The sequence below is a fragment of the Passer domesticus genome, chromosome 2 (assembly GCF_036417665.1).
Source record: "Passer domesticus isolate bPasDom1 chromosome 2, bPasDom1.hap1, whole genome shotgun sequence".
NCBI classification, from domain to species: Eukaryota; Metazoa; Chordata; class Aves; order Passeriformes; family Passeridae; genus Passer; species Passer domesticus.
In genome coordinates this window covers 78424909-78439964 of record NC_087475.1, presented here as the reverse complement: position 1 = coordinate 78439964, position 15056 = coordinate 78424909, and the positions used below count along the sequence as shown (strand labels likewise).

The 15056-nt window shown below is 34.4% G+C and overlaps 1 long non-coding RNA gene across 1 annotated transcript in view; it reads right to left on the bottom strand.

Annotated features, from left to right (window-relative positions):
• The window catches only part of LOC135295530 (uncharacterized), a 29332-nt gene extending 15923 nt beyond the window's left edge, over positions 1 to 13409 (bottom strand). The window contains exons 1-2 of the long non-coding RNA XR_010357657.1: positions 13324 to 13409; positions 8619 to 8653 (exon numbers count right to left, since the gene is read on the bottom strand). This is a non-coding gene — a long non-coding RNA (uncharacterized LOC135295530). The remainder of the gene's footprint in view (positions 1 to 8618; positions 8654 to 13323) is intronic.
• Between the last annotated feature and the right edge of the window lie 1647 nt (positions 13410 to 15056).

Here is a 15056-nt window from a genome sequence, read left to right as displayed (position 1 = left end):
ATAAAATCTCTGCCATCTTCTCTAAGTTTGATACCATCTGAAAATGGTATTGCACTTCATCCCATTTTACAGGCCAGCAAAGAAGACATTAAACAACATCAGTCTCAATATTACCCCTTAAAAATGACTAAGATTCATTTATTTTTCCAAACCCGAATGTTACCATGCCCCACATCAGGACACACTGTGGCTGTGGTGCCATATTTTCAAAATGAAAATAAAGACACCATCTGTAAACATGTTATTTCATAAGAAATCATTGAATACATGCAGACGAGTCATGCATTTGGCCTCTAATTTGTCCCTGCTATGTCAAATACAGATTTTCTTCAGTACTGTTCAACATCCTTCCACCAATAAGGAATTACAAAGAACTTTTTAATCACTTGTTTCAGAAGTTTGATGTTTCAGTGTTCCAATAGGTGTATACCTTTTATTGACAGAGCTCAAGGACATTAGTTAGTTGATATACTCAACCAAATGGAAGAATTATCCTTTAATGAGAATGCTTACTGTACATGGTATGGGAAGACAGTTATTCATATTGTATTCATGTCCTAAGCAATATATAAGTGTCCTGTACCTTTTACTGGTGATGAAGAAAAGGCAGCACAATGATAAGTCTGAGCTAATAAATATCAGCTAAGGGTGTCAGAGGGATTTGGGGTATCTCAGTTTGAGACTAGAGTACTTTTAAAAATATTATATATACATATGATTTATACAGTCAATACTGGTTAAACCACAGTGTTCAACCATGGTTGATTTCCATCTTCATGTATTATGTTCTAGACAACACTTCAGTCACAGAAATTTTAACTAGAATTAGGAACACTTCCTCATGTGGGAAATTACTGGAGTGTGTGAGAGAACACATGGCAAACTTATGCTGCTATTGGTAAAATAAAATGAATCCTCAGATGCAGAATAAGCTACAAATATGAAAATACACTTTGTCAATATGTCTGAAATTTCTCTAGAAAATTCTCTTGTATTAACTGTGCTACTTGTAAGGAGCAGTGAAGGCTTGACCTTAGGGATACATTTTACCTTTTCATATCCTGCTGATTTTTTGTGTGTATGAATTTGTGTATATACACACATATACCTGCATGTGTGTGCTTTATTAAGAGCAATATTATATTGTTTAGTACTTGTAAAGTACTAAAAGATTTTGAAAACTACATTGTCAAATTATAAAGTGTCTTCAGCATGATGTAGCATAGTGATAACATTTGCAAGTCCAGGTCAAACGTGGAAAATTCCCATTACTCCAGTATCTAAAATGTTTTTAAAGTGAAGAAATTTTTAAAATTTATTTTAACTGATGCTCAGGCAAGAAACTGTATTATAATTACAAAAGTATTGAGCCTTTTTTTCCTCCTTTTGTTCAGAAAACTCCACTTTGTTACATTTTGTGGCCTATTTCATTGCTGTGTCTGGTTAATTCAGTCATGTTTCATTACTCTGTTGACATGGCAGAACGTAATATTACTGGTACAACTGAATGTGTGGGATCAAAAATATGGTACAACAGCCTGGGAAATTAAACAATTTCTTTTTCTTTCATGTTAAAAAATGCAGAGATTTAATAAAGCTCTGAAAATATTTAGTTCAAATTATATTTAAAACTTTAAATTTGTAATCTGTTATGGTTCATGTGCAAAACATTACATCTCCAGGCAAGCACAGAGTAAAAGTGAAGTTTCTGCTTTGTTGTTTATAATGGAAGTACTCACACAGATGCCTGGCAGGCTTCCCGTGCTTGGGAATATGTGACTTAAATCTGATCCATTCAGTAGGTCCCTGCTCAACATCTACTGAAGCCATGCAGCTCCATGTGATTGCAAAGGGAAGAGAATTGCCACTTCACACAAAAATCTAGCTCAGCTGCTCTCACTTTGATGCAGATGTGCAGAACCAGATGCAATATTTAGGAAAAATAAAGAAATTATGTCTCTGTAGGGATACAGTGATTTAAAGATCATGCCCAAAGGTGGTACAACTTTACTGTTACCTATGTTGTAGAAGGCTCTTTGTCCTTTATCTTCAGGAAAAGTTGAAGAGTTGCAGACACATGGGAGATGGTGAATTACTTTCTTGATGGCAGCACAACAAAGAATGAAACAAAAAAATGTTTTATTCAGTATACAATATTTTAATTCCATGGAAACTGGCTTTTGGGAACTTTCTGCTTTTTTTTTCTTTCTGGCTATTATTAGATTTCTGACAGACAAGTAAATATTATGCTCATGGCAGAGACACTTAAAACTGTAAATGTCCAAGAGGAATACTGTACCAAATGTGGCAGAGTCATGGTTAGAGCAATGCTGCATTTTCTTGTGTGGCTCTAAGTGATATTATGTATGTGGGACTCTAGGTGGACAACAATGCTGAAAACCTGCTGTTTCTGTTCTCATTCTGGATAAATCTCTAAACTGAGATACTTTTGACTTCAAAAATGTACCTCAACAATATTTTTATTATATTTACTGACACTATCCTAATCAGATCTTCTTAGCTAGCACTTTGGAAGCTAGTTAAACAGTAGAAATTCAGTCAGGATTCTTTTTTCATTTCAATTCTACTTTTTGTACTGAGTTGATGTTTTGCTTTTTTCATAAACACACTAGTATTTGCAATTTTCTCTCAACCTTTTCTTTTGGAAGCAAACAAACATCAAACCTTGAATATTTTACCAAACTGAACAAATTCATTTTTCTAATGAATACTCTTTAACAAGACTTGGCTTTCTTTTACTTTGCTATATTGCAACTAGTGTTGGGAGTCACAACCAACACTGAGGTTTTGCTGGAGCCACAGACTCGTCATGAACAAATCTTCTTCCCAAGTTATTAATTTGTATTTGTCAGCTATCCCACTGACCTCAGAAAAACGTCTTGCCTGGGACTCATCCTGTGGAGTTTATATTGTCAAAATTATGTTTTAATATGAATGTCATAAAAAATTAAAACTTTGAAGAATATTATTCTTTCATAAATGCCAAGGTAACTATAGTTGAAAGATATTGTCTGCAAGATATAATACCAGTCTTGAAGATTTTTTGTCTCAATAAGTTAGTAACATGAGCCAAATGCTGTGAAGATAATGGGACAGTGTGTTCCAAAAAGACGGTGAAAATATACAAGAAAGGTTGTTGTATGATTTCCTCGTAATGTATTTTCAATAAAACTGTGAAACATGATCCAAGGTTCATACTAATTTATTGGTGTCTTGTGGACAGAGATACTAATTTTACTTTCCAAAAAGTGTGTTTAGTGAGAATACAGCAGCCAAAAATATATAGCCACACACTAAATGCTGGTGTATTAACTATAATAAGGAGATCTATTATAAAAACCAAAAGGTTTATTGGATTTCAAGACCATTATTTTAAAATTATTTCTTTGTGTCAGGTTATCTATAATCCAACTGTGTTATGGAGGAGGAAAAATAAAGGTAACTAGATTATAAAATAGGTGCTATATTAGCCAAGGAGTCAAATGTGGACTGTTATTTGGCAACAATCTTCATGCTATTTAAAATGTGTTATGGATATACTGCTCAATAAGAATATTATATTGCTAACTACATGTATATGTCACTGCTTATGTTAAAAGCAGGCATATAATAAAGTTAAAAAATCCCAAGTAAACATACTATTCGAGAAAGTCACATAAGGACTGTGGAGCTTTAAGTTGGTTTATGGTAAGAATACAGATGCAAAAAGCCGTTCATGAAATGACAATGACCTTCTTGTGACCAATGAACAATAAAGGAACATAAAGCAACAAGAAAGAGAATGTATCTGCAACTTCCACAAACACTATGCACTCAACACATCTAGAACTAGAATATTAAGAAGCAATGGATGGTATCTGTGAAACAGGATGAGCAAAGTGATACAGGGATTCATATTCAGAAGTTAAAATAAGGGTAGGTAGGCTTGTGAATCAGGTCTAGACCACAAAAGCAATAGTGCCCTCTGACCATCTCTAGGCTCTCCTGCTCTTTTCTATAAAGCTTCAAGAACTGAACCACAAAACTGGTTTTTTGAAGTGAAATTTAAGATATTAGTAGCTGAAGATGAGATTTGGAAAGATTGGTTCTAAATTAGTTGAGGAACAAAATATTCTTTGGTTTTAAATCTGAGGGTTTAAATTTATATAAGCCTTTAAATAAATTCACCTTTTGCACTCTTTTGATCTAAAGGATGACTGTACTTACAGAGTTTACTGTAAGAGTAAACTCACCCACAGTGAATTCATTTCTTATCTCAGTACTCTCCTTCCCCTCTACCTAATATGAAAAGGCCACATCAAATACATGCAGTGTAAATGCTAGATTAGAACACTCTTTTATTCCCTGTGATATATTAAAAAGGATAATATTCTGATGCTATGACCTGCATCTGAAGGTGAGGGTAACTGAGGTTCTTCTTAATAGATCCTTTGGGGTGGATTAGAGTGAAACAACACTGAATGAACGGTGTTGATTTATGTATGGCAGGTTTATTTTAGAACAATTTGGTTGCAAGAGAAAGGAAGTATGTAGCCATTTTGGTTATTATCTAAAGAGATATAGTAACCTAAAAGTATAAAAATATTGCTTAAGAAAATACATACAGAAAAAAAAAAAGAGAAGAGAAAGGACAAGAGCACAGAGTGGAAAGATATCACCACTCATGGATCCAGGGACGAGATGTGATTGTTACAATTTCAGTGACTGTTGGTTGAGGTGATGGTCGCAATCTTGGCCCATCAGGTTGGGGGAAGAAAACAAAAACAACGTTCAATGGCTTATACATGCTCAGGTTCAGGTGGGAATGCCCAGCAACCTGCAATAGTGAAGGAAGTTTTACACTGTCTGATGTAACATGGTGCATCACCCACAGTCTTCTGGTGGAAGGCTCTAGAAATGAGTCTGGGGGCACTTATGGGTCTTTGAGGAATCCTTCTAAGACAGGACAGCTGTTTCTCATGTCAATGTAGCCAGTTTTGCCCCATCAGAAGGGATGAACACCTTCAGACCTATGCATGAATATGAATGTCCTGATCCTTCCCCTTCTCACTGGAGCTACCTCTCCCAACATCAGGTTTTGTTGCCTATCTTCTCTTTCAGTTTTGATTCCTGTATCATTTTCCACCACTCATGTCTTTTTACAGCATCTTTAGAAATTATTAGCAATCTGGTTTAGTGAAAGGTACCTTACCCATGGCAGTAAGGTTTGAGAGAGATTATATTTAAGGTCCTTTCCCCCCAAGAGGGGGGACTTTTACACCAGAGGCAGTTGTGTAAGGGCAGATATTGGCATGATAAAAAAGCATTATCCCATCTCTGCAGGATCATCTTCTTATGTTTCCCTCCTCCAGCTAAAACGTCATCTTGTTGCCAAATAAAGGCTGGTTTGGAATGGTCATCCTCTGGTGACAGGTGTGCATCCCCTCCTTGCCTGGGCCATTCTTAATGCAAATCAGAGGTCTCACCATCACACGCAAAAAACTCTACTCCTCCCCTTGAGCTGGGGTGTGCAAACCTGGCCCCACCCTCTGCTTTTGCAAATGCCCAATTTTTTTGTCATTAACATCTAACATTTCAATCTCTCACACCTAACACACCTCAGAGTAAATTATATCCACCCAATTTCTGTAAGATGATTGTAGCTGGACGTGTACTATGAGCAAAGCATACCCTATTCAGCCATCTTCCATTTTTTCACTAAAAAGAAGGAAATTATACAGGATAAGGATAAAACATGCAATTACAGGAATGCTGTCCAAATCTTAGTAGCTACAAAATGTTATTCATAAACCATTCACCAAAAGACTTCTTCTCTACCATCTCTGAGATTAATTTTTCTACAACTAATTGGCACTTATTACTTTATTATTTGAATTAATTTTTTTCATTATTCTTCAGTTAATAACATGTTAATTCAAAATCAATTTGGCTGGAAATAAAATACTTTAGTGTACAAAACATTAGATAATTTTATATGCTGTGTTAAAAAGTTATAAAAGTTGACCCTTCCCATTACAGGCCAATAAAAATTTGATGGCTTGGGTTGGATACAAGCTGTTCACACTCTTTCAAAGTTAGCTACAAATTAAAGCTTTGGTCAAGACAGTATTTTAAACAGATGACAGCAACCTTTGAAGATTGTCCACTTTTTGCTACTTTGCTCATCAGAAAGTCTTCTTTCTATACTCCTTTCCTCCCTATCAAAAAATTTTTGAGAATTGACTGGTGACTGGAAAGAATGTATAGGTAAAGTTCTGCTTTATCCTTCTCCTTATATTTCAGGCTTTCACAATTATAAGGTCAAATTAGGGAGGTGGGAGAAGAACTCCTGTCTCCTGTTCCCTCACAGGGGTGCTGGATAAGTAACAGCAGATGTCCATTCTCTTCAAAACTTGGTGGCACCTCCCCCCTTTAAATGTCTCAGTCAATTTTGAATAGGTGGTACAAGGCTGTGTATAAACAAAGCTTGACTTTTTCATCCACATATTGGCTATTGTAAAGTATTTGTCAGGTGTCCCATGAGAAGGATTTCAGGGCTGTATATTGTTTGCATAGTGCTTTTGCTGAGCAGTTCTGATAAATTCTGATCACCTGAGTGATCTGCTTTTGTCTCTTGACTCTTCTGACATAAATGGTGGGTTTTATGCTATTAAATATAAAAAGTAGTAATACTCAAACTTTAGTCTTCAGAGAAGTCTGCAGTAGCAATCAGCATGTTTAAGAAGAACAAAGTCCTAAGTGCTGAAATAATTGGAATTGCATATCTTGACATTACTCCAAGATGTTGTAGATTACAGTTCAGATCTTTTACTGGTAATAGGTAGGTCTTACTTGCATAACTAAGAAAATTTTGATATTTTTGGTGAAAAAAAAATTATTATATTAATTCTTTTTGTACCATTACATGCAGTTCACCCAGTGTTATTTCCTACAAAAAATAGATGGATGGTGGAGAAAGGCCAGCAATGGGATGAGAAAAATAGATGCTGTACTGTCAAGGACCTAAAATGAGAAATTCCAAGTTCCCCTTTCTGAAGCACTAACTGTTTATCTTGGAGTAGATTTTGGGTTCTTAATATTGGAAGAGAAGGAAGTTTAAACTTGTGGCAGTAACAAAATTACACCATTTTAAAGTTGTTTCAGATACGTTTTGATAATATTTCAGGGATTGAACACCTGCTGATTCAAAATTGTAGTACTAATCCACCTGTCAAAATTGTATAAAACTATTGAGATCTTCAACAAAAAAATACAATCCATTTTTTTTCTTGGATTAAATGCACTGTGAAATGTATGAGGTGTGCAAAATTTGGCATTATAAGAATTATAATACAACAAGGACATTTCATGTACAGCTCTATCTGAAGTAGATAATAACATCTGCCATGATATACACTGCTGAAGAGAAATGTATTCTTTTAAATACCAGGAAGAAAATTAATTTTTCTGTCTACAAGAGCTTTGGGGAAAAATAAATGACACTTTATCACATTTTGTTGTATTTTTTAAATGTAATTCAAACATTTTAGTGACTGAAAATCAGCACTAGTGATTTTATTCCCATTAGAGATACCTGGCATTCACAAAAGAGTGTTTTCATTTAAAAATCATTGTGAAAACATACATTTCAATTTAAAAATAAAATCAAGATTCTCATGGGATTCCTCTCTAAATATTACAGTATATGATAAGTTTATTATGGCAATTGAAAGTTTCAGAAGTCCAAAGGCAAATAGATACCTCCAAAATCATTATTTAAATATCTATTTTCCATTGTTTTATTTCAATTTACATTCTTTAGATTTCTGTAGCCTAAAATTTATGCCCTCTTTATGTCTTTGTGGGTGATTGCACAATAGACATCTAAACACAATGTGATCTGCTGTTCATACAATTCAAAATAAATTTCAAATATTAACTGGAGGATTCCTTCATACTTGTATTTATTAAGCTCATGTATGGAATAAAGCAAATGGTCGTCGGTTTTCTGTTTAGGGTCCAATTAATTTTTGATACCTAAATTTTTCCCCACAGAAAAAAATATGGAGTTGAATTAGGAGTATCCTGATGAAGGCAAGGCCATTTCTAGTTTTAATATAAGTAACAAATCTTATAAAAAGCACCTAGAGATTGTCAAATGTATTATATACTCTTGTATTAGATATAGAAACCATTTTTAATACTGAAAAATACAGTCTGGGTTAAATCATCTAGGGTCTTAAAAATAGATTTCATGTCATTAACTTATTCCTTTTTCCTTAGATATTTTTACCTGACATCCTCTTATGCTCTGTTTGAGAAGACCTACTTTGCAAATGTTATTGTTTCAAAAAATCCTTTCACTTTCTTAATGGCAAAGAGAGGATGTACACTGTAATGAAAAGAAAGTTGCAGAGTTGCAGCCCCTGGCAGTTTCAGCCTCAGGCAATTCAGTCTGGCAATTGCAAAACAAAACTAAAAGTGATATTTCACTTGAGTGCTTCTTCTAGAATCTGTAAAGGCATTGATTAACTTCTTTCCATTAATTTGTGATCTCAACATTAAGCATAAATAATGCAGGCACACCTGTTGGCAGTGGTTCATTTTTTCTTTCTTACCTTCCATTCTCCAAGTTGATGTTTTCATAAAAGATCTGTAAAGGAAATACACAGCATAGTCTATATGTAAGTTTGCCTGGAGTATGAATGAGGGGGTGTATTTGTGTGCTCAAAAATAGCAGAAGTGCTGCAGCAGGGTTTAGACAAGTGGTAAACGTGCAACATGTCAAGAGATTGAAAGTGGCCACCCATGGATAACAGCAAGGATCAAGCCAAATATTGAAGATAAGCTACACAAGAGCTAAATCCACAGCAGAGTTGTGAGGTAATCTCAAAGTGATACTGCTCAGCATGGCCCCGTGCCTTTGTCAAAAGCCTTAAAGGCTGCAGAGAGCAATGCCACTCAAGATGAGCCTAGAAGATATCAAGAGGAATCAAGGTGAATAATTTTCTGTCCTCCATTTCATCCTGTGTAATAATGATCAAAATATTAGAACATACATGTCTCATATTTGTGCATGTGAGTATGAAACTGTGAGTGCCAATTTGGCATTTTCTATGATAAAAACAATCTAATCCCTCTGTACCATCTCTTTAATGTTGCACATTATTTAAACATACACACAACATCAGATTGATAAAACTGGAGAGCTATGATATAAAAGGGATTTTTTCGCTGATGTCATTGAGTTCTGTGCCACATCCTCAGAGGAATTTACTTATACATTAACTTCACTTGCAAAATTAAATAATTCATTCCTTGCTTCTCTGGACTGTCAAGAGTGGAGAACAATTCCATGACAGGAAGAGGACAATGTCTGAAATGCAGATTCCCATGCCAAGTAAGAAGAGTTGTTAGAGTGTAGCTTTTTTGCTTGTACTTTTGAGTCAACACAGAACTCTCATGCCCAGGCACAGTAACTAAATAAACTTTTTATAATTACTCTTAAATTCTTGAGTAATTAATTTTTCTATCATCAAAATATATGGTTAAATATTAAATGTTTGAAACTTTGTGAACCGAATTGATTAGGAATGAAAATTAATCAAACTGAAAAGCTGTTCATCGCTTAAAGGACAGAGGACTTTTCTTTATAACATAACATTGCCCAATCAGCTGCTCAACAGAGATTTAAGTGATCTTCTTAAGCATCATGTGTAGATTATTGTCAAATCAAAAAATACATTATTAGAATGTATTAGAAAGATCAGTGATTTGTCAAGTAAAATGATTGAGTTTCATCAGTTCTTCCTGTCTCAATATTTGGTATTAATTTTCCTCCTAGCAACAGCAGGATCAATGTTTCTCCTTTTAGTAATGTTTACCTGTTTCTCACTTGGCAATAATGGACCTTTCTGCCTATGGAATTAATTCATTAAAATTGCAAACCTACTAAACAGTTGTTAAACAAATCTAATAAATGATAGAGGACCCACAGGGAAAAATAAAATACCAAGGAACAATAAAACTTTCATATAAAGATGATCAGAAGCAGAAACATACATACTTATGAGTGTTCTTATCACTTTGATAGAAACTCATGGAGTACTATGAATTACAGAATAAGAAAGCAGAGAAATCTCAGATTACTGCCATGGATAATGCATTAGTAACAACATTTTTTGAAGAAAGTACATAGGTTTTTTTGTTTTGTTTTGCTCTGGATTTTGCATTTCCCAAATTACCTGTGAAATTCCTACATAAAAGAATATTTTTGACAAGAAAAAATGGCCTAGTCTACTTTAATAACTCAGCAGCGAAGCCATTGGATCTGCACCATGAAATAGAGGAAAGGATTTTGTCGGAACATGTACCTAATTTCTTGTAGTTATAAAAGTTTTGGAATCTTTTCTCACAAATATTTGATAATGGTTAGTATATTTGTTCATTTATATTTATGACAGTAGTTTTAAAATGGACAAGAATATTGTTTCAATCCTTGCTGCAATGAAGCTCTCACTCAATCACACACCTGATAAATAACTTTATAAATCTCTCAATACACTCTAGGAAATAAAAGTTCTTCAGAGACCTTTTCTTACACACATTACTGCCATATCTAGGAGATGTTTGATGTGACTCAATAACATTTATATGACAGCTTCCAATAGGAAGTGCAAGAAAACAGTTTCTGTGAATGATGAAGGTGAAAGAGCTTAAGATATTGTCAAAGCAGCAAGAGCAACATCCTTTTTCATGAAATTGCATAAGATCAAACCTTGCACAGTCAAAGTGGATCAGAGCCTCTAGTGCATGACACATCTTGATTCAAAGGAATGATTCCAAGTTGGCAGTTTCATGAAATGATGCAGGTATGAATAATGCAGACAGCAAATGAGGAATTAATATGCATTTAATGTTTATTAATCTCTCCTCTGACACATCATTAGGGGCATTCTTGAGATTTTGCCTTTTGATTTTGCAAAAGCTTGCCAGAAAGTATGTTCTTTGGAAAGTTCTCTCTCGTCTAGAGAATCTGCTTTGGAACACCTACACAACCCACAGTACAAAATCACCATTTCCTCCTCAGCCAGATTTACTTGTATATTCTTCATGATTGGTGCTTTGGACCTTCTCATGTCATGTATCCCAAATCTCCCATTCAAGATTCCACGATCGATGCTTCCTCTTAATCCTCTTATTCCCTGCCATTTCCTGCCCTAGTCTACCTTCACTCCTACCTTTTAGCTTCAGTTTCTTATCACAGCACTACTTTTTTTACAAGGTTTTTTTGCCAGGCTTCTCATCTGCTCTCTCTTCTGAACTGCTCTCTGCTTACCAGCACACCCTCAAAGGCAGTGGACAGCCTTTGATCTGCCTGTTGTGTAAAAGATAATTTAAATATTAAGCGTATTTGTATTTTAAACCCACAAACTGAGAGCTTATGAAGTAACTGTGTTAATTACAATGGTATTTCTGTTAGTGTTTTTTAAGATGCTAGATGCTTCACAGTGTCCAAAGTTCTCACTAAAAATTCTGCTGGAGTTATTAAATTTGTTTTGACCTCATTTGACTGATCTTAAATTAAAAGGAAGTACTAATCCTGGAGAAAAATGTTAAGTATATATCACATTCTGCAGAATGCATTTATTGTTACACTTCTTTTTGTAAAAATATAAGCATATTGTTAGTTCATCTGAAGGTCATCAGTATCAGTAATACAAATGCTTCACAGTTTTTATAAATCTCTAAGTTGCCAAGGTGCTTCTGCAATACACAGAGAAATTATTGTCCCTCAAAAGGCAAACATTTTGACAATCAGTTTCAAGTCATAACCTGTAAATATTGCCAAATAGGTGTCTCTTACAATTATTGGAGTTTTAAAACTTAAAAAATTATGCCCAAAGAATAGAGAAGAGCTGACCCAATAAAGCAGCCTGTGCCAGAACAGTAATGGAGGACAGACAAGTATAAACCTATCTTGAGAATTACACAAATATTCATACTTTCTATCATATTCTTTAACAGGCCAATTCTGACATAACACTTTCAGTTCTTCTGGCCAAGTCACAGGAGTAGGAAGAGTAAAGCATAAAGAGGTAGTGACTGGATAGAAACTTTGTGGATGCTAGAGGATGCACCACAAGATCCACAAATTAAAACCAATTAAAAGAAACAGTCCCTCAGCCATAATACTGCACTGGACTGCGTGGTGTCTTCTGGGTCCATGTCCTGCTCTTCATCACAGCCAATAATCATCTTACTAAGATATTTGTTGCGTTCAACACTAGGAGGAGCCTCTCTGATTTGATAGACTCCTTGTTTTTCAAGGAGACCACAATGTGACTCAAGGTGGCTTCAGCTTTCTATTTTCCCTTCACAAGCATTAACTTCACACACCTCATGTAAAATGAGTTGGTATTTGATATCCACTGTCACTGGAGCTACCTCTCCCAATATCAGGTTTTGTTGCCTATCTTCTCTTTCAGTTTTGATTCCTGTATCATTTTCCGCCGCTCATGTCTTTTTACAGCATCTTTAGAAATTATTAGCAATCTGGTTTAGTGAAAGGTACCTTACCCATGGCAGTGAGGTTTGAGAGAGATTATATTTAAGGTCCTTTCCAACCCAAAATTTCTATGGTTCTATGATCTTAATTTATGACAATTCCCCAGAAATCTGCTTTGTTATTTTCAGAAACAAAAAGTTTGGATTTAGTGTAACACCTAACTTTTGTTCACACTCTTCAGATCATTACTCAAGAGTTCCATCAGAGACCACCCTGTGTGCTTGTTCAGATTTCCTGCACATTATACACTAGCATTTTATGATCTGGGCTTCTGAGATTGTCATTAAAATAATAATGCTTTATTGATCCCATGATTCCTTCATTTATCTTGCTGTTTCCTGTTTTTAATTACAACAATTGAGAAACTGTCTGAAGTGTTTCATTTGTCAGACTAAATAACACCAGCTGTTTGGAATTAAAACATTCAGAAGATAGGTGAACTAGACTGCACTTACATAAAAGGTGTAGCCTAGTGTTTTCCCACTAAATATTTCCAATTGATAAAGATATTATATTGAAAATTACTATTAAAAAACCCCAACAAAACAAACAAAAACTCAACACAAACCAAAGAAATAAATACAAAAATCTCCCCAAAACCAAAACGACAAAAACAAAGCTGAAAAACAACTGAAAATCCCAAACAGAATTCTAAAACATGTTAATGGAAGGATAAGAATAATATAATTTAAGAGGAATCATTTTGGATTGAACCACATTTGCCAGTGCATAAGATGCTTAGAAGTGCTACTTACGTAGTCACCTTTCACTCTGGCCTCTTGACACTTCACTTTCTCTTGTTCAGACTCATTTCATGCCCATGCTTCTGCCACAGCCTTCTGCATTACAGAGTAAATGGTGGTGAGTAAACCAGCAATGCCACCTGAGAGACTGAGAAAACAAGACAAAAGTAAAAAAGGAAATGAAGCAGAGATTTCAGTAGGCACTGGATTTACCTAATTTTTTTCCAGGCAAGACTTTTTTTGACAATGGTCAATTATACACAAGAAATTATGATAAATCTGTCATCTCTTTTCCTTTCATTTCCCCCTTCTTCACAATGACAGAATACAGGGATCTGCTTGAAACCTCAAGAGGATGCAGCTGGCAGATAGCTGAGCAAGATGTTTCTGAAGAGTTGCTTATTTTCTGAACAATAGTCTCAGGTCAAGTGAAATTACTTAAATTAATCTAAAAAAGGAGACTCTTAAAAAATTCTAAAATGAATTTAAATAATGAGCAATTTTTACAGTATTGTGTTCTGATAGTTCCTTTTTGAAATGTTCCTGAATTACTTTTGTGAGGGTGGTGAGGCAAGGAAAAAATCTTGATTTACATTATATTTATTTATTCAAACTGCAAGAATATGCAATTCTATTTATTGGGCACTCTTTAAACTAATAAGTGAATGATATTTATCTAGATCCAGGCAGGCATCAAGAAACATGTCTGAGCTGTGCTGATGATCATGAAAATATTCCTTCTGTTTGTTCAACCTGCTTCAAAACTTCACAGTTCTTTTATGCATTCATCTCATTTAATTGTGATTTCCTCAAAATGATTAAGACCTATCTAAGTCCTCCTGAAATAGATGCTCAAAAAGGGTTCCTCTCAAACCAGCTTCTTTTCTGAACGTTTAAATATTAAAACAAATGTAAAAGGATTGAAGTTTGAAAGTCCTTTGGGGCAGGGATGAGAAAGTAGTATGCAAATAGCATATAACAAAACTAGTTTTTTTTTCATATGTAATTATCTGAAATAGTTGGAATATAAGAAAACATTTCAAGTAAACTATGACAGATCTCTTCAACGTGATTGTACGGTGTTAGTCACAGCATGGATCAGCACTACAAACTTGAAATTTTTGTGTCTTTATTTCAGCCTTTTTTATTTCTGTGAAAGGTAGACTCTCTCTAGACTCAACCCATTAAAGAGCATTAAAATGCATGGATTTTATCCATCCCTTTCAATCAACTAAGTATGTTCACATCAATTTTGAAAGAGAAAATTAGTTTTATAGCACAAGGGTAATGATATGATAATTGTTTCTTATGAGTATATAACCTTGAAAGATATAATAATAAGGGAATATCTGTGTTCTTAAAACAAATTTTGTCTCAACTTTTTCTTGGCAAACATTACTGTTATAGAGTTTAGCACAATACTTCTTTTGTTTAAACATGTTTTTACATACCATTAGACGTAATTTCCTTATTTCCCATAAAGATTTCTGGTTTATTACAAGCTTTAGATTTACAATTCCCTCTGAATATTCAACAAGTTTTTTCCTGGAATGATATAAGTAAGCTTTATACAAAATATTTTTGTGTTTTCTCTCAGTTTATCTTTCATGTCCTTTATTTAATTTATCCTTACACTTTAAAAAAAGACACTGAATGGAAGTTATTTAACAGCAAAGCTGAAAGTTTGGAAAACTTATTTATTTACATATATCCTTTTTTCCCTGACAGATTGGATTCATGTATTT